The following is a 22657-nucleotide window of genomic DNA, read 5'->3' on the forward strand; positions in this document are numbered from 1 at the left end:
TTTTTCACAAATATTTTCACTCTATTTTAAGTACACTACAATCAGCCTAGAGATGTTTTTTGTTTCATTTTACAACTTCATTGTATTATAATACAAAGTTTAATTATAGTCTATTCTCCCTAAGACATATTCAGAATTCCATTTTTGAATGCACAGTGCTTATGTTGTTTTATATTTATGTACAACCCTACGTATAACCCCTGTGACCTCTGTAATGCTCTGTCTCATAGACAGTTGAGATTCAACTCCTTCCCAAGAAGACCATTATCTTCCATTGTAACACTCATGTTTTGTGAGTGGATGGGATCTTAAGTCAATCTGTTCAGTGATAAATTCTGGGGGGAAAAAGAAAAAACAAGAATTTGCAATTTTTCATATTGCGTTCATTTAGAGGAAGAGACCATTAATTCACTTAGAGACATTTTTTATCCTTTCCGAAAACTGAAAGAGTCTCAGTTGCCCTTCCTTCAGTCCAAGTGACACCTTCATTACCTTAATTCTTCTGCTCTGACACAAAGCAAAGGGGGTAGTATTTACTGAGAATTGAGCGTACAATGCAGCACCGCCAGTAAGAGGGGAACTGGGCAAGATGTCTTCAGGTAACTGTGGCACCTGTGGCCCAGAAGCAGTTGAAGTTCAACTGGACCACTTCTGGAGGCTGGATATTGACAGGATATTAAGGATCCTTATTCATCTGAACTGAACTATACAAATATCAGCACAAGACACTGAAGTAAAAAAGTTCATTCTCCTCAAGCTGCAGTTTCTGAGGGAGGAGATTGAGTATTCTATCTCTACAGCTTTCGAGGAGGTAAGATAGTACCAACCCTGAAAGTAGCAGAAGAAAGTAGTCATTGTGTAAAGTTTTGGCACAAGTTTGGTTCTCTTATTGCAACAAAGCTTCCTGTTTACTGTTGAAGAAAGATTTTGACTGTAATTCTTTAATATTTTCATACAACAGAGGTACTCAGTCTCTCAGCACCAAAATGCTGTGCTGCCTGCCTCACAGCAGGAAACTCACCAAAATGTTTGTTCCAGGATCAAAAAGTGGGGTGTTTTTTTTTCAACAGAAGATGCTTTCCTCTCTTTATCATTTAGTGCTCCTCTGCTTAGAATTGAGAGTGTTTTTCTAATTGGAATAGAGACTCTAAGAAATACTATCGTGCACTGAACAGAATTGAGAATCTCAAGTACTTTAACGTCAAGAGCAAGTTTCAATAACATATAAATTAAAATACCCTACAAACGAATTGTAGCAATCATAGGGAATTAAGTATATTGGTAGCAAAGAGTAGTCATGAAATGAATTTCAAGATACTGGTTATTTCTGAACTAATAAATGGAATGACAAGGGAGGCTTCTCAGTAATACAGCATGAAATGTATTCTAACAAACAGTTTCATAGTTGTATTTTTAAAAAGCTCTGTTCACAATGGTAGAATTGTTGTGTTTCAGCAATCTTGGGTGTCTCACTACATACTTTTTCTGTCTTATATTTGAAAAAGTTCAGTATTCCAAATCTTAGAAAAGGACAGGCCATTGTTACTCATTTACACTTGAGAGCTATTAAATACATCACTTTACAGAGGAAAAAAAGAAACGCAGAACCATGTCTACATCTCCTTGGAGATAGCCACGGCACAATAGACCAGGTCTCAGAAAGGGCAACTAACACATTATTGCAGGCTTCAAAACTCAACAATGACTTTTTTTTTAATCATTTCAAACCTTGTCTTAGGTCTTTCATCAAGAATAAAAAACAATTAAACTCTCACCATCTTTTCTCTAGTGACATCTTGAATTTTTACTGGAAATTTCTGATTTTGCTGTGTGCCCAGTTAAAAAAAAAACAAACAAAAAAACAAAACAAAAATGAAATATGTTTAACCTTTTCTTTCATTTCAGTTCACAGCTTCTACTACAAGGTTATTGGAAGAAGTGTTCTAATATCTGAGCCTATGCCTCTGACATATAATAATGAAGTATTTATTTTGCATGCTACTTGAACCCAAGTAGCTGCAAAAGAAATCACAGATGAGCCAGCTCATCTCTCTTATTTTTAGCTTAGTTTGATTAAATGCTCATGAAAATTCTGACTCCTCAAATGGGGCAGCATTAGGTAGATGTCAAGACTAGACAGATTTTCTGAAGATCAACATTTTGATTACCAGGGACTGGTAAAAACAGTTGGGAGGGATGGCTTAGTCTTAATTCTTCCTTTTCTTTTACCCCACCATAAAGAAGCTCTATTTGAGCTTCCCTTCCTTTTTCCTTTCTCCTTTCTCCCTTTCATTTAAAATAGACCAACAGAAAACGTAATGTAATATTGAAAAATAAAGTAAATCAAAAAAGTGGAAGGCGGGGGGGGAAGGAAACACACCGGACCCAAGAAAACCAAATTATTTAATATGGGAAAGCTTATTTGTATTTCTTGTCAGCTTACCTTTAAAAAAACCTGATATTCCCCATCAAACTGAGTCTCTTAGTCTGTGAGTAAAATATTCCATACTAAATTCATCAACAAGTGACTATATTACTAATCAAAATACTTGCATCACTGGACCTATAGTTGCAATAGGCTTTGGAGTCTTTATGGTGAAAACATGCAGTTTATTGGCTAATAATATACTTTAGCACATCACTGTATTTAAACAATTTTGGTTACCTACCCAGGATATAAAGAAAAACACGCTTGTTGCAAAGCCAACCAGAGTCCACTGTTCACACTGAAGGCAAAGCCTAGATGCCATCAGATAAAATGTGTTCCTTCACATCGTACAAAGAAGAAAAAAGCCCCAAACCTGGATACTGACATGTCTTTCATTCCCAGGGATGAAATATAATCTTAATAAAGATGATTTTTTTTAAATCAGAATATGTCATTTCAAAAAACAATGCTATTGTTTGATTTAAAATGCAGTGACACTGCCTCAAGCAAAAGTAAATCTACTTCCAACCACAAGTCTAAAGGAAAAAACTGTTACTTTATGTAAGCAATACTCATTAATGAATTTCTTCTCAATAGAAGCGTTACCACGAGTTTAAACTATTTGCTAAGGAATAATGAACTGGTGCGTGGTATCTGCCCTTCCTCATGAGTTGTGCTAACTCCATTAAAAAGGAATAAATAAACCCTGGAAACTTTGAAGAAAAAAAAAATCAAACAATGTCAAGTAATTTAGTAACTAGTAATTAAACCAGTTTTCAGTCTCAGTAAAAACCTGAATGCTTTTCCATAGAGTACTCTGAAATGGTATTACTTTATTGTTAGTAATAAAAATTCTTTTAAAAAAAGAAAAATAATAAAGCAACAACAATCTTTTCCACATAGGACTTACAACTGAGAGCATATTCTGTACATTTTACCATGCATCTGCCAGGTATCAGAGCCCTGGAAAGGCGATGAGATCTTGCCTTTCTCAACTTCCAAGTCTTTCTCTAGCAAGTCTCAGCAAAGGCTCTGGATGCAGCCATGTCACCAAAAGAGAGCTCTCCATCTTTCATTCTGCTTTCAAAAGTTATTTCCCCTTTAAAAAAACAACCTGAAATGCAATCAGTACTTTAGAAATTTCTAGGTGTAATGCTAGAACAGTCTGTAATGAAAAACAGTTTGGTGGCTGGGACACAGAGGCAGAGCTTGTATCACATGACTGTTTAAATAAGGAGGCCACAAACATAGCTCTACAAGGGCTCAGGGCTCTCATAACTGATTATGAACCTGTGAACCATTTTGTTGTGTCTTGGGATCTAGTTTTGACCAGAGGCCAACATTTTAAAATGTTGGCACTTTTGCTTAACTTAGGTTCAAGTTTACGCTTACTCTGATGAGTTCTTCCATGAGCATTACCTTAGCTCCCTATCTGGAAAGGGCAGGAGAAGGATCTACCTTACCTAACTTCTGAGAGCTGTGCTGATCATTCCCCAATAGTTCATGGAGAGAAACTATCTAGTTGACCTAAGTAAGACCTCTAACTTCGGATAAAATGAATAATCTGCATGAAAGACTAAAACCCAAACTTGTTGATGCACCGATGTATTTGCTTAGACTGATGCTCACCTAAATACAGCCGAGACTTTGGGAATACAGCACTAAGGCACAGAAGGACAACTAAGGTACAGTTTGAATACAGAAGTATTTTTCTAGCAACTCTGTAGCTCTTATTATAATTGCTGGGATTATTAAAATTAAAATCAAGTGACAACCTAATAAAAAATACCATAAAGTTAAACCATAATAAAACACCTGGTAGAAACTGAAGTGAAAGAAGATTCAGATTGATCCAAAATGAGGGACAGAAAGAAAGAAAGAAGGCTCACTGGTCTTCTCCATCTGTACTCACAGCATAAGTCCAAAAAGGGCAGAAAACAGGCAAGAAGTAGTAATTTTTCTCTTTTCCTCCTACTCATCTCTTTCCTCTCTAGTACAGAAGTTCATACTTCATCCTCCTCTTAGGCTAACAAAATTTCAGTTTCTAGGTACGTCTAATGAATTTAACATGACATCATCACACCAGAACTCCAATATTTCCTACTGTGATGTGTGCTTTTCCCGGGAGTGATTCTCAAGGATAGGTCAAAACCACAAGATTTCATCAAGTTCCCCCAGCAGAAATGTCAGCATATTATTACTGACCAAGAAAATTTATAGCAAAATAAATATCTCAAGGGTAATTTCTTGTTCTATTAACCAAGAGAATATTATTTCCAACAAGAAGGCTGATGTGACAGAATACAGTTACAGAATTATAAAATGAATTACATGAAGTCTCCAGAAAGTTGTTTAAAAAAGCAACTCAACTATCAGCGTTCTTGACGTGCCACAGCTAACATCTGATATGCCAACATGTTTAAAAATCATTTCTCATGTGATTTATATTCTTATTTACAATTGGAAGTAAATTACCATTGACTAAAATTAAGAACAAATTTCCATCTTCCTGGCAAAACAAATCTATTACTTTTCCATATTCCTTTCTAGGAAGGGTACCGCTTTTGAATTAGAAAAACAGAAAAATCTACTCTGCTTTGGAGCATTCTGCAACAAACTGTGAACAGCAAGATGTGTCTTAGGAAACAAAAATAAGAAATATTTTATGATACAAATCAAATAATATATAAGTTTATACTGCTTCTTTAGACATGCAAATCATGCTAATATATGTCTTGCAGAAAAACAAATAAGTATGGTTATATGTATATTACAGGCTTATCATAAAGCTTTTCCACACTGTTTTATAGACCCCCATTAATAAACACAAAAACAAGTGTTCCTTTGATCACATTACTTGTCATCCGTCTGTTTAACTAAGACTGGTGCAACAACAGCTTAAACATGACAACTCCATTTCTCGGATGCTTCTACAAAGACTTCAGCAAATGAACACCACAGAAAGGAAGTATTGTTCAAAATTTTGAAGCCAAATTTTATGCTTCAAATAAGTGGTAAAGTTTAAGTTGGAAGGCATATCTGAAGGCCTGATCAAAGCAGCTTCAAAGTGTGATCAGGTTGCTCAGGGCCTTGCTCAGACAAGCTTTTTAAATCTCCAAGGATGGAGAGTCCACATTCTCTCTGGGAAACCTGTTTCAGTGCATGAGCTAATTGGTATCTTGCCTCATATTTTAAAGAAGAATTTTAATTTCCCATTATTTTCCTTGATTCGTAACTATGTATTTTACCATTTTCTAGCACTACTGAATAAAGAAAATGAAAACGATGCTGATAAAATGATCAGGACACCATAGGTAAGTGTGAAAAACTGAAGTATAAAATACACATCAGAAAACCGGGGTTTATTAACTTAATTTTGACATGCTGTTATTACAGCGTCCTATGTTGATCTTTACCATGCTATTTACTTGTTGCAAATGTCAGGTATCACGGTGCATGGAATTCAGTCAGTTTAATGGTTTGACAGACACTTGAAAGAAACACAGCAAATGGACAGCTGGGTATTTGCAAAGATAAAAAAGTCTCCTACCTTTATCTGTTTGAAAGTTTCTCTGACAGCCAAAGTTTAGCAGGATAATAAAACCGATTTCTTTGGTGGTGACCTAGTAACATGTACAAGTCTACTATGAGATATTGCTCACAAGAATATGGTCAGCACACAACTTGAAATGTTCCTCCTATGAATAAACACATGCCCAGTATGCCAGATCAGTCTTTATACTCTGGGTTCTCTTAGAACCTACTTTCCCTCAGTGCATTCTCCCGCTCAATTCAGAAAACATAAGAGCACTGAAGAGATGGGACTGTTATAAGTCCCTGTAAAAGAGACAGTGCAGAACGCAGGAAGCTGTCAACAATGCATATTACATTGGGAAGCACAGGAGGTATCTCATCTCCTCCAGAGTAAAGCATCTTTAAGAGGAAGCAGATGTACATATTTCATGGTTGCTACAGAGAAGGATAAGAAAATGGTCTCATCTCCTTCCGTTAGGAGGCCCTGCCATGAAAAGATTAGTAGCCCTTAAAATTAAAGGAAGGCATTTGAGGTATGGTCCTTCATTTTCTGAAAGTGAGAAAACTTTTTAAATTCTTATTTCTTTCGTGTCATCTAAAACTGATCACTGCTTTCCAAATTTTCTTTTGGAGTTGCTTCATTTGCCGTTAGTTTAATTTTATTTTTGAAATGGTAGTTTCTTCAGTGAACTTCAATATTTACAACAAGATAAAGAAATGCCAATCTTGATCAGAATAGCAAAGCATCCAGCCTAATAACTAGTCACAAATACTTCTGAATAAGTCATAAAAAATGCTGAAATTACCCAGAGAGAGAGTATGCTCCTGTATCCTGCTCCTTTTAGCAATTCTAGACGATATCCTTAATGCCCTCAAATGTCGTAAGGTACCAGCTTCTCTAGACAAGAAATATCCTCTACACTGGAGATGTTTGTGCTATGAATTTGTCTTATTTGGGTTTTCAATTTTTTCCAACACCATGCCTTGTCTAGTAATGCCAGCCATGGCAGCCCTGTAGGCACAGAATTGTTTTGCTGTGGTGTCAGAATGAGAAAACATGACAGTTAAAACCCGAAGGAACGCTCAGGTCGTGAGTCTTCAGATGTGGCAGCATGATCAACGGTACATGGTAACATGCCTGATTTAAACAAAACCCAAACCGCCAATAACTCTAAAAAACGTCGTTTTGCATTCTTAATTTGTGACTCAAGCAGTCACCTGATTTCAAAAGTCAGGATCTTTTCAGAGCCATGTCTCACACTAGCCTTCTAGCTCTCACCTTCACGTTATAACCATATGCTTTTTACAAGCTCACCTTCCTTTACTTATCTTCTAACAGCTTCCGTGTTGATTGGTAATGCTAATTGACTACCAAAACCTTCAGGAACATTCTCATTCTTTTTCTCCACCTGTTCTTTGAGAGTTTAATATTCTTTTTACTTTATTTTACACTGATTTGCAGTGTAAAATTGTGCCTTTAGCAAAATCCTTTGGCAATAACTCTTCTGCATTTGGCCAAGGGTGAACAAACGTTGGCATGGAACAGCTTTCAAACCAGAAAGGGCTTACCATGCTAGAGGAACGGCTGCGTGGCTGGATTTCCTGCTTTTCTGGCCAATTTCCATGTCCAGTATATTGCAAACTGGTTGCTGCTGCTTCTGCTTGCCCTCTTTCACATCTAAGATGAAAGAAGAGCACACGTCTTCATTTTCTAGTGATTGTAGCAGTATTGTTGTTTCTCTGTGGGTTAAATACTTCCATGCTTTGGCTTTCTTTAGTCAGCAAATGAAAATCCATTCCTTTAAAGGTAGTAGATACGTAAGATATACCTTGATTTTTCTTACTATAAACTTGTTGGGTGCAAACTTACCCAAGAGAAGAGCGACTATGAAGCTGTTGCTTTCTTCCCTTCTCCCTGCTGTTTTACTTAGCACAAATAAAAAGACAAGTGACCACACTGTAGGTCTGGAAGCTGAAATAATGTGCTTCGCTGCCTCTAACCTCCCCAATTACTGCTGAATTTTCAGTCAAGAACCATGACTGATTTTATAACTCAAATACCATTTTATTTTCTTTAGTTCTTATTTAACTGTGGTTATTTATTCTTTGGTATTTGAGAGTCTTTTTTCAGTAAAATCAAAAGAGCAAACTGAATATATTGCAGGTAATCCAGTACAAAAAATCACAGCATTGATTTAATGAGAACTCTATTGTTCATTTGGCAAATGAGACAGTGGAGTGGCACTGACATATGTAGAGCAGGGACCAGTCTGAGATGAAAATACATTGATTCATGAGTGGCAAAGAGCAGCTTAATGTAACTCGCTGATAAAACTGTCACTGATCTTGCTCTCTATCTGGGATTCCAAGAGAAAATGATGGGAAAGCCATTCTGTGCCATTAATGACAACTGAGTAAAACGTGCCAATGAGAGCTAATAATACACCTGCATGACACAGACCATTAAGCAGCCAGTTACAAGAGTCTCAAATAACACAAACAAATGAAAATGACATTTATGGTCAAACCCTTGTCTTATTAAGCTGTTAAATGCTTTTCAGAATAATTAATATGACCTGGAACTGATCATTCAAAAATTTAAACAACTGCCCTATCTCCTTTCTCCTAGTTAATAATTATTTAAGGCAGCACTGACAAGACGTGAAACAGTAACAAGCAGAACTATGCTGAAGGAAATGCTTTCGGCTGCAGTTCAGAAAGGCTAACAATCTGCAGAAATAAACAGAAAGGACTTCTACCACCATGAAAAGGCACTGCCATAATACTCTCATGGGTATGTAAATAAAATATTTTTTGAGATTAAAAGCAAAGATGAACAGCACCAAAAAGTATAGGAATGAGAAATATATGCAGCATCCTATTTATCCTTTCTTTTCCCACTGCACAGGAAAGGTGAGTGATTACTGATAGAGATTCTAAATAACAAATATGTCACAGTTGTCCCCTCTGCACACATGGAGCTGATGCAAGGTCTAGCTAAAAGGACTTGGAGATACCACTCCCACGGTAGTGGTCATCTTTCCTATGCCTTTATGAGGAATTGCACTACATTCAGCTTTGATCACAGGAATTTAAAAACCAACAGGTTCTTGAACAACTCCTCAAAGGCACGTGATGCCCACTTACATATGCAAAACCAAATAAGAGCTGTTTGCACTGAATGTATTACGTCTTCACATATGACATCTTTTAAAACGTCTCAGACGGAGAATGTTGACAGGACACAGATGGACTGCAACACTCTGTAAGAACTCCTCCTCTACATATCTCCTGAAGGCTGAGATGGACTGCAACACTCTGTAAGAATACAGTCCTCCTCCTCTACATATCTCCTGAAGGCTGCACTGCCTTGGGCCCACACAAAGGAGGACACTGTGCTTGTTCCCCTATGAAGCGAAAGATTATCAGCTCCTGCTGTTCTCATTCCAGGGCTGGGAAAAACAGGTCAGTTACCCTGGCTATATTTCAGAATCAAGACACCTAGAGACCAGCACCCAGAGAAAAGAAGGTGACGCACAGCTGACACCATCAAAATGACGTGGATCTGAAAACTCTTGAACACTGGGCAGAGGAGGGGGGACTGGGTCACAAATGTTCCTTAAGAAGTGAGACTAAACCCAATACTGTAAAAAACAAGGACAACCTCCTAATTAAATTATATTCTCTCAAGCATTTTAAACGTCATTGCAATTACATTTAATCTCACCCCGTAATATATTTTAGATTATTTTTTCTCTGAACTCTGCTCATACTGATTAATATTCAAAATCTTCTTGCAGCAGACAAGATTTATAAACTAAATGGATGGGTAACTAAATGCCCAATTTAAATAGTTCCAGCACTGCAATTCAGTGCCATAGTTTTCAAACACTGTTTTAAAACCAACGATTCTTAATAATTTTTTTTTGTGAGGATAATGATAAAATGTTTTTATTAGGAAAGCCTCGATTTTATTTCATGCCAAATCAGTTCAGACACTGCAATGCAATCTTATTCCCTTGAGTAAAACGATAAATTTATGAGCCTTTAAAAATGCACTTTTCTGGCTACCTTTTCATTAGGGGGGAAAAAAAAAAGCTAAAATCAGAACTATAGAAAATTCTGCATTCATTTCTAAATAAGAAAAGTAGTCTTACTTTTCATTGAAGCAGTCTAGGTTGGTCAGTGGCTTGACTCTATTTTTTGTTATAGTGGTGTAAATACAGTGTAACTCCATTCGCTTGGAAGAAGTTGTACTAGAATAAAGCAAGCAAGGAAAGGACAAAGCTCATGTGTGTTCCTTAAAATGAAGAGATAAAATTCTGATTTCTTTTACTGTGAAGATACCTACACAGCATAACTTACTACCTTCCTACTTTTCCCATTTCCAAGCCTATTAAAATAATCTTATAAGTGCAAGGTACTCTAAATGATTCTCTTCTTGTTCTCTTCTTCCATTGCAATGTCATCTACTTAACTTGGTTTAGTTCAAGTGCGTCTTTATCATTCTACTCAAATCCAGTTGCATTGCTTTTTTCCCTTGGCTTGCTTCTTTTTTTGCTTTTGTCAGTCTGGTCGTAGATTCTCTTGGGTAAAGACCAGCTGTCAATATGCACAGCATCTCCCTCTGTAATCAGTAGTTCTGAAAGGCTGTTACTAATGTTCTCAGAGGACTACTACAAATCATGAATAAGTAGGAAGCCTACACCATTTCAGGAAAGCTCTGCATCTTGGATATTAGATCACTTCCTTTCATTTTCTGCTCTTAGCGCATCAGTTCATACACTAGTGACAAAATAAAACCTTGGTCGCGTACACACCATTTAACCCAAAATGATGTTCAACTGTCTTCCCATTTGATTCAAATGGGTCTTTTTTCTTAATGTTGTGCTCAAATCGCTGCATTCTGTGACAAAAAGTGAAATCATCTTGCTTATATACTTCTTCCCTTCAGGGACACATCTCATTAAAAGCCTTTCTTGTGTAGTATACTCTTTCACAATCCCTCCAAGGAGATGTAAAAACAATCTGATACTGTAGCTTTTACACTGTCTCAAAACCAGTACCAGGATTCTTATATTATTTAAAACAACCCAACATGGAAGCAAATCCCTTTATTGTGCCAAGTATTTATGAATTATTAATTAGTCCATTACACTTTTGCCTGCAATGGGAACATAAAACAAGACAAAAGTACTTTGAAAGGTGAAACTTCAAGTGGTCTTGCCTGGCAAGCCAAAAGTTTAGAGCTGCATTTGTATTTACAATAAAACCCCTCTACTAGTTACAGTTTTGTCTGAATCATTACATTACAGTGCATATATAGCTGTAGATCTATGGGGATTCGAAAGTTTACAGTATCACAGCAGTGCAGAGGCCACTGAGGGGATTCAAATAGGAAGAGGAAGAAGACAAGAGACGCATTTGGGTGAAGCAGAGCTGCAGTGTCTAAAAATATCTCTGCACAATGCTGTAAATGGCTTACTGCACTGATCTATTCAATTTGTGCTGTCTAATGAAATATAGCACTTATCTCAACATTTTATCATAAGCTTGTATTGGTTAAAAGCGTTTGGCTAACTGTCTAATACTGCTGATGGTACTCCCATGTTATATTTCACTTTGCAGATTTGCAAAGATAATAGTGCAGATAAATTCTAGGTATTTAAGACTTTGGAAAGCACACTTTGAGAGGCAAAAGACAGATTAGTAACAGAAAAGGCCAAGAGGGTAACTCAGTTTATAATAGAAATAGTGTGAGTAGCAAATAATTGTGCCATAATTAAAGAAAATAAAACATGTCATCATACTTCTAGGTGGAAAAAGCTGGAAACCAATCACATCTGGCATTAATAGTTCTAGTACTCCTGTGCAGTATAAATCTAACAAACTAGAAATAAAGGCTATACTTTTAGAAAGAAAACATTTAGGTGTTCACACTGAGACTTTGCAAGTCTTTTCCTTGCTTCAATCTCCTCATCGGATTTTAAAATTTAGATAGATCTTTAACACTCTTATAAAAAATGTATTTATAACCAGTTTGGTGTTCATTAGATTGCATTTGTTTATAATAAGGCTCATACATTATGTTTCTATAACAGAGAGAAAAATCACTATTCCTGTTCTTGGAGGCAATAAATAAAAAGTACTGTAAGGACAGAACATTTTGTACAATTAATAACCTGCTGTTGTCATTGGACTGTTGACCCAATTAAAAAGGTCTTTTAAAAACTGTCGTCAACAACAAACTGTTGTTTGCCCAGCTGTATTCTGGTTCCACTGGAGTTCTAAATGTAATTTAATTTGCAAACGCATCAAGAAGGCCAAAACCAAAATCACATTTAACTAAATCTAAAGTCGTTGTGAAGCTTATGTTCATCATTAGGCCTGGTTCTTGGCTTATCTGTTCTGTATAAAATATATCTTGAGACCTTTACCCAGGTTTAATTTGGACAAAACTTCAATTAGGGTAAGTGAAATATGCATAATTAAGAAATTCAAGATTAGCCTAATATATGGTCCCTCTCAGATCATAAAAAAAAGTAAATATTTCAGAAAAAAACATTGGGCTGAGCATATTTATCAATGAGAGATCAAACTTTACAAATAGTAGTGATGACTAAATGCTATAGAAATGCACGGTTTTAATGAGTTTCCAGAAGGATGCTTTTACACTTATGTGTACTGTATTGCCTTTTAAATATTTCTAAAAATCTTGGAGAACAAAAGTGCTTGATGGCAATGTGTTCTTTGGTATTAGTATTTCTGAAACTAGTTTACTAGTTGCACTAGAACTGACTCAATTTGCTTTGAGGGCTATTAGTAGCTGCACAGCTAAAGGATGCTGCCTTATGCCTTTAGCCTTGTATCAGCTTTGACATGAAAAAGCATATTAAAATAGGATATATATATAGTACATATAAATAACCACTGGTCTGTATCACATAGCTCAGTCTGTATTATGTGGGGACTCATAATTGCATCAAAATGAGTTGTTACATTTAAGAACTACCAGTAGTATCTTACCCAGTGAAAGTCTATTTCAAGTCCTCCAGCTACCCCCAGAGATGACTGCAGAAAATACTAGCTGAAGAAAAAAACCCACTCACTCATTAAATCTCTGGGGCCTGCCAGTTTTAGTTACCTATAGAACAGAACCACAAGTACATTGAGAGAAACGTCCTAGGACGATTAGGTGCAGAGCCACTCTAACAGAGTAAGCTGGCACCTTATTGCCTTCAAGAACAATGCAGCGTCACAGACTCAAGTACAAAGGAAAGATGACCTCGGAATTCAAATTTCTAGACAAAAATGGAGTCAGGTAGGATTCAGAGCTGAGCTTGGCCACAAACCTCCACTGTAATCCTAAAACAATTTATTGACGTCAAAATTTTGTTACTGTCCCGTTAAAATGTTACCTCACCCCTGTGTAACTCTACTTGAGCCTTAAGTAAAAGACTTCTATGGATGAGAATGCAGAAAAAAAATAATCTGTCCCTAACTCAAATGGGGATAGAACCATTACCTGAATGCCAGACTTGTGTGTCTTGCCCATTTAGATGGGAGTAGGATAATCTATTACTGTATGCATGTGATGTACTCAATACAACAAAGTTTCAAACTCTGTTGAGAGACTACTAGTACTCCTGTAATAGATATAAAAATAAAGGGTTCAGGGGAAAGAAATGCTACAGTACAGAAGATACAAGATAAAAACCTACGCCAGCAATTCCTAACCACCCTGCATAAACAAAATACTGCCATTTCTAATAGATTCTACTGCCCAGCACAAGCACACAGTATTTAGAGTTTGCAACTAGCATATATTAATGCTTATATTAAGTAGTTCGCACAAGAAAATATATTTGTTAACAAAGACAGTAATATTACTTGTAAAATGTTAGGTCCAAACTAATTTTACTAAAGCTCTCGTGATTATTGCTTCCTGGACTTACACATACAGGAAACATTTAGGCTCCTCGTCCTCTGCAGTACAAAGAGAGAACTGCAAATCTTTGACCTTCCAGAGCAATTTTTTTTTATTTAAACAAAATAAAAAAGCCTACTTCCTAGAGAGGAGAGATACTCACTGGTATTTACAAACATGTTCCCTTTTCTAAATAATCCCCAAATACTAAGTATTACTCTTAATTTGCAAAATTAAAAGTCAGGTACCGGGCAATATTTCCCAAACAGATGGTACAGCACCTGGAGATTCTATTCCCACTAGATAGTAACACACACAGGCAAGTCACGAGAGTCAATAAGTCTTAGCAAGTAAGGCAACATGCTCCATTTTTTTCACAAGCAAGTCTGTATGAAGGACACTATCACCTGAAAATGCCCAATTGTGCTGTAATTTGAGGAAATATTTTGTTATAAAGCTCATCGTGACTCATAAGTTCTCAATGAGCTTGTCACTTGCTACCTTCAGGCATTAGCCCACAACGCCCTTTCTCATCTTTCCTGACTTTCTTAAAGTGCCCTGAAGTTGTCCAACAGAGTGCTCTGTTACACAGGCTATTCTGGTTCTGTAATTCCAGTGATGCCATAGCCCTGACTACTCACAGTCCTGTGCCTGCTTTCCTTTCCCCACCTCATCTGTGGGCATTGGTCTTCAGCCCCCTCACGGCACAATTTCTCTTTCACTGCTGATGAAAATTCACAGTAGATTTTTATTCCCTTGGCATGCAAGTGAAGCATTCCCAAAATAATAATCCTTTCTGTATGTTGCTCCAAGTGGTTGCTGTTATCCAAAGGATAGCAACAAAAACATGCAGCCCTTCCTCAGCATATTGGGTTTTTGTCTGCACATGCAATGTGCCAGAATTATTCTGGTTTTCTTAGTTCCATGTCAGTAGCGTTCTTTACAAAGCAAACTTGACAAGTTATTGTCTTTAAGGAACTTTACTTCAGGATTTCTGCTATGTTTGGTGTCTGCATAATCCACTTACAGGTAAAATTCAAAACTATTATCTTCATGTTAATATTTGCTTTTGATATTGCAACAATCAAGTATGTAACAGTTAACTTGCTTCTTATATGGTCAGCCAGGATGGAAAGGTTTTCAGAAGGAACCTCTTCCCCAACCATCCTCAAGTTTTTCTGATGAGGAATTTTAAAACCTGCAGTCTGAAGTCAAAAAAAGGACAACCAAGAAATATTTCCCTTGGCTAAAAACAGCAACATGCTTAAAAACACTAACTTCTGACATACTTAGTTCCCAAGAAGCCCATATTGGAGAATTGAAACACTTGCACAGAATGATACACTATAAGAATGGCATTACTTACCTCAAGTTAAACACAGAAGTAACCCTATTTCTTCCCTTAAGCACCAAACAAGGGAAAATCACTACTTAATCTTTGGCATTTGCTATTTACCTTGTAAATCATGGCTCAGAAGGGAGACTTGCTACTTCTCCCCTATAAATGTAACTTTGGAACAGAACAGGCCGAAGTTCTCCCCTCTTCTCACTGTAAAGCTGAAATAACTACAGAAATATTGTATTTTTATAAATTTACAAAAATCCTGAAGGAAATTGACTAAATAAGGACAAGGAATTGGCTGGATAGTCACACTCAAAGAGTTGCAGAGAATGGCTTGATAGCAGCCCTGAGGAGAAGGACTTGGGGGTGTTGGAGGATGAGCAGCTCAATGTGTGCCAGCAACGTGCGCTCGCAGCCCAGAAAGCCAACAGCAGCCAGGGCAGCAAAAGAGGCACAGCCAGCAGGTCAAGGGAGGTGATTCTGCCCCTCTACTCAGATCTTGTGAGCCCCCCCCTGGAGCACTGTGTCCAGTTCTGGGGCTCCCAACATAAGAAGGACACGGACCTGTTGGAGCAAGTCCAGAGGAGGGCCATGAAGATGATCAGAGGGCTGGAGCACCTCTCATATGAAGACAGGCTGAGAGAGTTGGGGCTGTTCAGCCTGGAGAAGAGAAGGCTCCAGGGAGACCTTATGGCAGTCTTCCAGTACTTAAAGAGGGCCTACAGGAAGGATGAGGAGGCACACTTTATCAGGGGGTATAGTGATAAGACGAGGGGTAATCATTTTAAACTGAAAGAGGGTAGATTTAGATTAGATATTAGGAAGAAAATCTTTACTGTGAGGGTGGCGAGACACTGGAACAGGCTGCCCAGAGAATCTTTGGGTGCTCCATCACTCAAGGTGTTCAAGGCCAGTTTGGATGGGGCTTTGAGCAACCTGGTCTAGCGGGAGGTGTCCCTGCCCATTGCAGGAGGTTTTGAACTAGATGATCTTCAAGGTCCCTTCCAACCAAAACCATTCTATGCTTCTATGAAATAAAACACAATTTAAAAAAAAATAATTTTGAACATCTTCTTCTTGAAGTACTTGATAAAGTTTTTTCCTTTACATTTCTCATGGAATAGTTTTCAGAACTGAAACAAACCTTTGGAAACTAATTCATTTGCTCCCTCTCTTGTATTAAAGAAAAGTTATGTATACCCCTATCCTTAGCTCTTACTTACATATTTTGTATGCATCTGTACTCACTAGATCAACATGTAGTTTACATTTAGCAATTATTGCCATTCCAAATCTATAATCACGTGCTGCTGCTAAGGGCAGACTATGGTCTGTTTTTTCACTGAGCAGCGTTTGCACACACTTACAGGTCTCAGGGCATTAGGGATTGCTCCCAGTAGAAAAAGAAATAAAAGGCATTCAACAAGTGCAGGAAGAGTCCTATGCAGGTAAGAGCAGGCAACACCAGGCACAGTTACGTTACATTTATACAGTTTTGTATATTTTCAAATAGCTCATTTAAAATTAAGTAAATGGAGTTTAAAATATTCCCAGCTGCTTCTGTGTAGGTGTGGCAACATTTTTTGTTTCAAAACCTGGGTTCAACCTTTTTTGCTGTTGTTTTTTAGTCAGGCATCAGATTTTCAATAGAAGTGTGTATGCCAAAATATTACAACCAAAACCTCAAAAGATTTCAACTTAGAAATGCTGCCACAACATATCAACATTGTTGCCTTGATTGTTTTCACATTCTCCTTGTGGAAGAATCAAGTACTTTTTAAAGGATGCAGCTGAGAAGGCAACCTGACTCAGACAGGAAGCTACTGCAGTGACTGTGAAACAGGAAAAATAAAAAGAAATTTACTCCTTTTCAAGACAAATTTTTGAGCAGTTAATTTTTATATGGTAATTTATTAAAAATTAGTCAATCAGAATTAATTCCAGGTCTATATTAAGACAAAGATTTTCAGTTGTGTTCAGAGCTATTTTTCTTCAAAAAATGTTCATTAGTGATCAAGATAAATTACATCATAAAAATTATTAACATGTTGAATACAAACCTGTCTGGGAGACATAAATTAACTAGTTTAGCTTGCAGTCAGCTACACTTCATCTTACTCTAAATAAAGTTTTAGGCCAAATTGGAAATCATCTCATGAACATGTTCCTTATCCATGCCACACAGACAGGTCTGGGTTGACAATACTGGCAGATTTCAGTAGAGTGACAGCATCAGTGCCACTTTAAAAGATGCTCTAAAAGCTACATTCTCTTTAAGCTACACTCCAATGCCATTGAGGAGAATCAGTCAAGGAAGAGTGCAGCAACCCATCTAGAAAAAGTGCTGCTGCTGGGACCAAACTATACTCAGACTGCATTGGCATGCGTTTTATTTCCTGAATTTATTTTCCATGCTTTAAACTGTTGGTCTGCGTTAGAATTCTGAAACAGATCATTCCAGGTCATGTCAAGAGAGCCTCTTCTCTCTTGCAATACCATGGCAGTCCTCAAGTATCCAAGATAGCATTTCTAAAAGTCAGCACAAAGAACGTACACGTCTTTGAAGACTCTCCTCTAAAATTTAATGTGCTATAAAATTTCTTTTGAAAAAGTTTGACCTTCCAGTGTAAAAGACTTAGGACATTCTAGGTAAGCATTCTAGCAAGTATTACAAAGCCAGTTTTTACCCCCAAAAGATTTTCACTTATTCTCGCTTTGGTATAGTTTGAGTCATCTCTTGTATGTAGAGAACGTGTATTTGCTAACATGGATGAATCAGTTGTACTGCCTGAAGATACAAACCGCATGTATTATTACAGTGTAAAGAAGTAATTCAGTAATTAAGCAGTCATACAGGAGACAATGCCTGTAACAGAATTACTTCAGTTTTACAAAACGCAGCACAGAAAGCAGATTGCAACTTCTCTTAACTCTACAATAAAATAATCTGAATCCAGATATAGGGTCATCTTCTTCTGAATCTGGCCATTAGGGGCTGTACCTATCATTTGTATCATGAGATGCCTGTTTTAATATGCTTTAATATTAATATGCTTTAATATGCTTTAATATTAAGAGATTTTTAAAGTTATCATTATCTTCTTGAATTACTTTTGAAGAATTTTCAAGAAGCTTCACTAACTGCCAAAAGCAATAAACAAGGTAATTTTATTACCGTGTCTAAGTTGTATTTTTATGATCTCTTTCTCTTAATACCTAAGAATTAAAAACATAGCAGAGACAGGTAGAAATAGAGTGATAGGTGAGCTGTTGCAAGAAGGAGATACCAAGTGCTATAACACAAACACTGACATTTAGGATGAAACACCCCTACCATTGTCTCCAATGTACTCTTTTTCTTAAAGTCACTCTGATATTGAAAGACCAGTTATGTTGCCAGTAGCTTTTGATCCTGATTGAGCATAATTCTGAGGTTCCTATAAAAAGCATACTGAGAATATTGGTAGTTTGGAAAAGGAGTTATCCGCAGCAACGATATGTACCATCTGTTGTCTGTTTATCTGAGTTTCAATATCAAAATCCTTCAAAAGATCTTGTTTTGCAGTGTGAGGGGCAGGTAGAAGATAGAGAGAGTGCTGGGAAAGTCAGTAGAGCTTTGAAACCCCAGTGTCTGTACTGACAGATTCTTGCGAGGTCCTAGAAGAACCATACAATAAACCACTCAGTAAAAGCATAGACTTGTCTTTTATCGAAATATTTTAAGGAGAGAAACGCAAAGACTCCAAGTGCCTACTCCTCATACCACACTTAATTATTACTACCAGACATGAGGAAAATGTGTCAGAATGCATCAGAAAGAACATGCCAACTTGCAGAAAAGAATTAAGATGCAGGAAAAATTAATTTCCAAAGAAACTGTACATTTCAAAAATTGACATGAATTTAAGGCATTGTATAAGCAGAATTTAAAGACAGCACAAATCCCACACACGATCAAATACATGAATTAATATGGCACAAGATAAAATAATGTCATACTACTGAGTGATAAGAGATTAATGCTGTGCAAAGGCAGAGTCCATCTAATCTTTATTACCAGTAAGTGACAGATCTCAGTTGCAACCGTAACAATCCACTGAGACCCATAGCCTGTTCCTCTACACATGGATAGAATCAGTCTGCTAAGAGAAAAGCTTAAGAATTCAAAATGTTTGCTAACCACTCTGCTATCCACCATCCTTTATATGTGAAAAGTACTAAGATGCAATGTCATCAAAAACTACTGACTTTAATTTGCTAGTTCTCTGGATATTTCTATGGAATTCAATGAAAATTGCGTTAATACAATCTATTATGGCTGGAGCTTTCTATGTAATAACCCAAACAATTGCTGATAAGCAATCATGCATTAGAAAAACCTTTATTTATCTACTCTAGTGACCAAAATTGTGATAAAAAATTCTTTTCACAGCAAGTAATCAAGAGCTGAGAGTGGCATAAAACTAGTAGGTCTTGAGGAGCAAGTAAGATTTTAGATTTTCCAACTACACTATGAAGTATTTTTAAGCATTTCTTTCAGTTTTTGATGTTAAATTCTAAATAGAAAAGGGATATAAACACATTTTAAAAAAAATCATGAAAATGAATTAGTGCTGTTTGCAGTCGCTTGAGATCCCCAAATCAGAAAGTTACATTTAATACTGTAATATAATTAATTTACATGTAATTTAATGTAATTAATTTCATGTAATTTAATGTAATTAAAGATGTTAGAGCTTAACTAAATAGTGACTAATCACAAGTTCACTTATAAGTACAGTAATTACTTTTATTTACAAAACACAAAGTAGTTCATTTGAGGGTGGTTTCAGTGTAAAAGCCAAAACACAGAAAGCAGAAATTCAGCTTTGGATACTCACTTCTTACACATAGGTATAACACTCGAGGACTGATTTTTCACTCAGCTCTATACTGTTTTCAAGGAGATTATCATTAGGCAAAAATGCTGAACTACTTTACAGTCACACTTTTTACTGAAAGAAATCTCAGTAAAAGAACCATACATTTTATTTGGAAAGGGTAAGAACCAAGGTCATTTTGATCACAGATGGTAGAAGTTAAGAAGTGAAAATACTTGACTAGCAAATTCCCTTACCAATGTGCATGTTTTTAAAGTACAAGCAAGTCATGATGAGCCGATACAACCTTTAAATCTGAAGAACCTCCATAATTTAGATCAAAACCTCACTTTGAAATAATGTGAAAACAATCTCTTCTCACTTATCCATCTTCTTTTACTGCAAAAGTATATTCATGTACTTAAGCAAGTAACCAGTTTTGCACCTATGTTTGGTTTTTACTGTGACAGATGAGAACAATTTTCCCACTGGGGCAAGAGCTATGGAATTGAAGTTGCAAGACAGAAGATGAAATTTGGGTTCATTATAGTTGTGTAACTGGATGTCAGAACTGTGCCTGCATGCACACCCACAGTACTTAATTCCCTGGATGGTCCAGAAACTTCCTAGTTAGTTGTCTACGCTGGTGAGCATAGACCAGCTGGAGACAAGACTGAACTCCTAGTTGCCCTCAGAACAAAGGATTTGAATAACTGCTACAAGGAGGTTTCCAGGACTTTTGGAAAGTACCGAGTGTGCTACCCTATGCAAAAAATTCAACATCATCAGGGTTTCTTTAAACAAACACACTGCCCATGAGCATCTAACATGATGCAGAAGGGCAAACTGGATGATTTTTATCTTTGCATTTCTGCAGCAAAGGGAAAGACAGCAAAACCTCCTCTTTGAGGTAAAACTGAAAAGTTTCAGTCCTACAAAATATCTTGCTAAGTCCTTTAATATCATTGTTCTCCAGGAAACACAGTGTCTCTGAATAAGGGCCATGAAGGTTTTGCATACCCAAAACTGTTTGAATGTTTCCAACTATACCAGATGCTAATAAAAGATATTGCCTCAGTCAACAATTCTTGTCATGCCTACATCCATAGACTGCCAGGGTTATGCCAAAGCGCCATTAAAAACTCTTTTCATAGCAGATCTAGAAAAGAATTTCTATGTTATTGATGTAGGGATGTGAAACCATTTTCTAGATAGGTTTCTTCTCTCAAATTAGGATGGCAATTCAGTACAGTAGAACCAGATCTTGTACTGATAAAAATAGCTTCCAAAAGTGTGTGATTGAAAACAAAGAAAAGCCTCAAAAAATTAAATTAAAGGGGATTTTTTTTGGTTTTTGTTTTAAACACCCATAAAGCTTTAGCCCTTTTGTTATTATTTGCGGTCATTGAACACCTAGAATTTTGCTTCATGAATTCTACTTTTAATATGCAGATCCCAAGCAGCCTTTTCTCACCTATAAGGTAAGCAATAATATATCAAGCGTATCAGACAAGAAAGGAAGTTCATGAACCTTATTAGTAATTCCAAAAAAAAAAAAAAGAAAAATCTGTAGGTTTTTTTTTTTTTTTTTTTGCTTTAATTTTTATAGTCATGGAATTGACAAGCTGCAAGGACTGGTGAAACTGAGCAGACAAATACCTTAATACCACCATCTCCAGCTCCCACTTGAGTTCTGACTTGAAACTCAATTGGTTTTTTTCCCCAAGTCAAGAGCAGAGGCTAACAATTTCACCCAATTTCACCATACAGAAAGTTTGTTATGCTGATTAGATCAAGACTGAAGAGTGACCAAGAAATAATATGAGAAACTACAAAAACAATCAAACAAAAAAAGAACCCCAAATATACTCTGGTATCTCAACATAGGATGTTAGTATTCCAGACGATTGTCTATCTTATCTCATATAGATTGCTGAACTAAGATTTCATAAGCACAGTTAAATCAGTATATGGACACAGTTTGAAGTGATGACATCAAAAAAATGAATGCTAGCTCATATTTCTGCCACATTCCCTCTTATGATTTCAGGACCCCTAGCATTCTTGCCTGAATCAGCTTTAGACCTCCAGAAAGTCACACATCATGCAATTCTGTTTTCCAGTTAATGAAAATGTGTCAGTACATTGACTTTCAAGCATAATGTGAAGACTGTATTTTACTTAAGCTATTACTGAAATGTGTAGGCAAAACTGTTGGTTCTTTCTTTACAATATAACTTGGCTGAGTTGGAATATGTTCATTGGATCCCTAGAGCTTGATTTTAAGAACTTAATTCTACCTGAAGTTTGTGAAAAATCTCCAATACATGTCTATGAAAAATACAACTAAGTTTCTGAAGTAGACCTTTCACAATATTGTTACGACTACACTTTAAATCACATACATAAGTCAAATGTCACTGCTGCTTCCATTATTTCAGGTTTGCAATCAGCATGATTTTCAAACCTAAATTTGAAGTGTGGACTAAATGCAAAAGAGAATTTCAATTTTAATTCCAAGCACACCAAAGAATTTGTATTTTTTAACAACTTTTTTTTTTTCTTAC

The sequence above is a fragment of the Charadrius vociferus genome, unplaced genomic scaffold (genome assembly GCF_000708025.1).
Source record: "Charadrius vociferus isolate BGI_N301 unplaced genomic scaffold, ASM70802v2 scaffold163, whole genome shotgun sequence".
In the NCBI taxonomy this organism is placed as follows: domain Eukaryota; kingdom Metazoa; phylum Chordata; class Aves; order Charadriiformes; family Charadriidae; genus Charadrius; species Charadrius vociferus.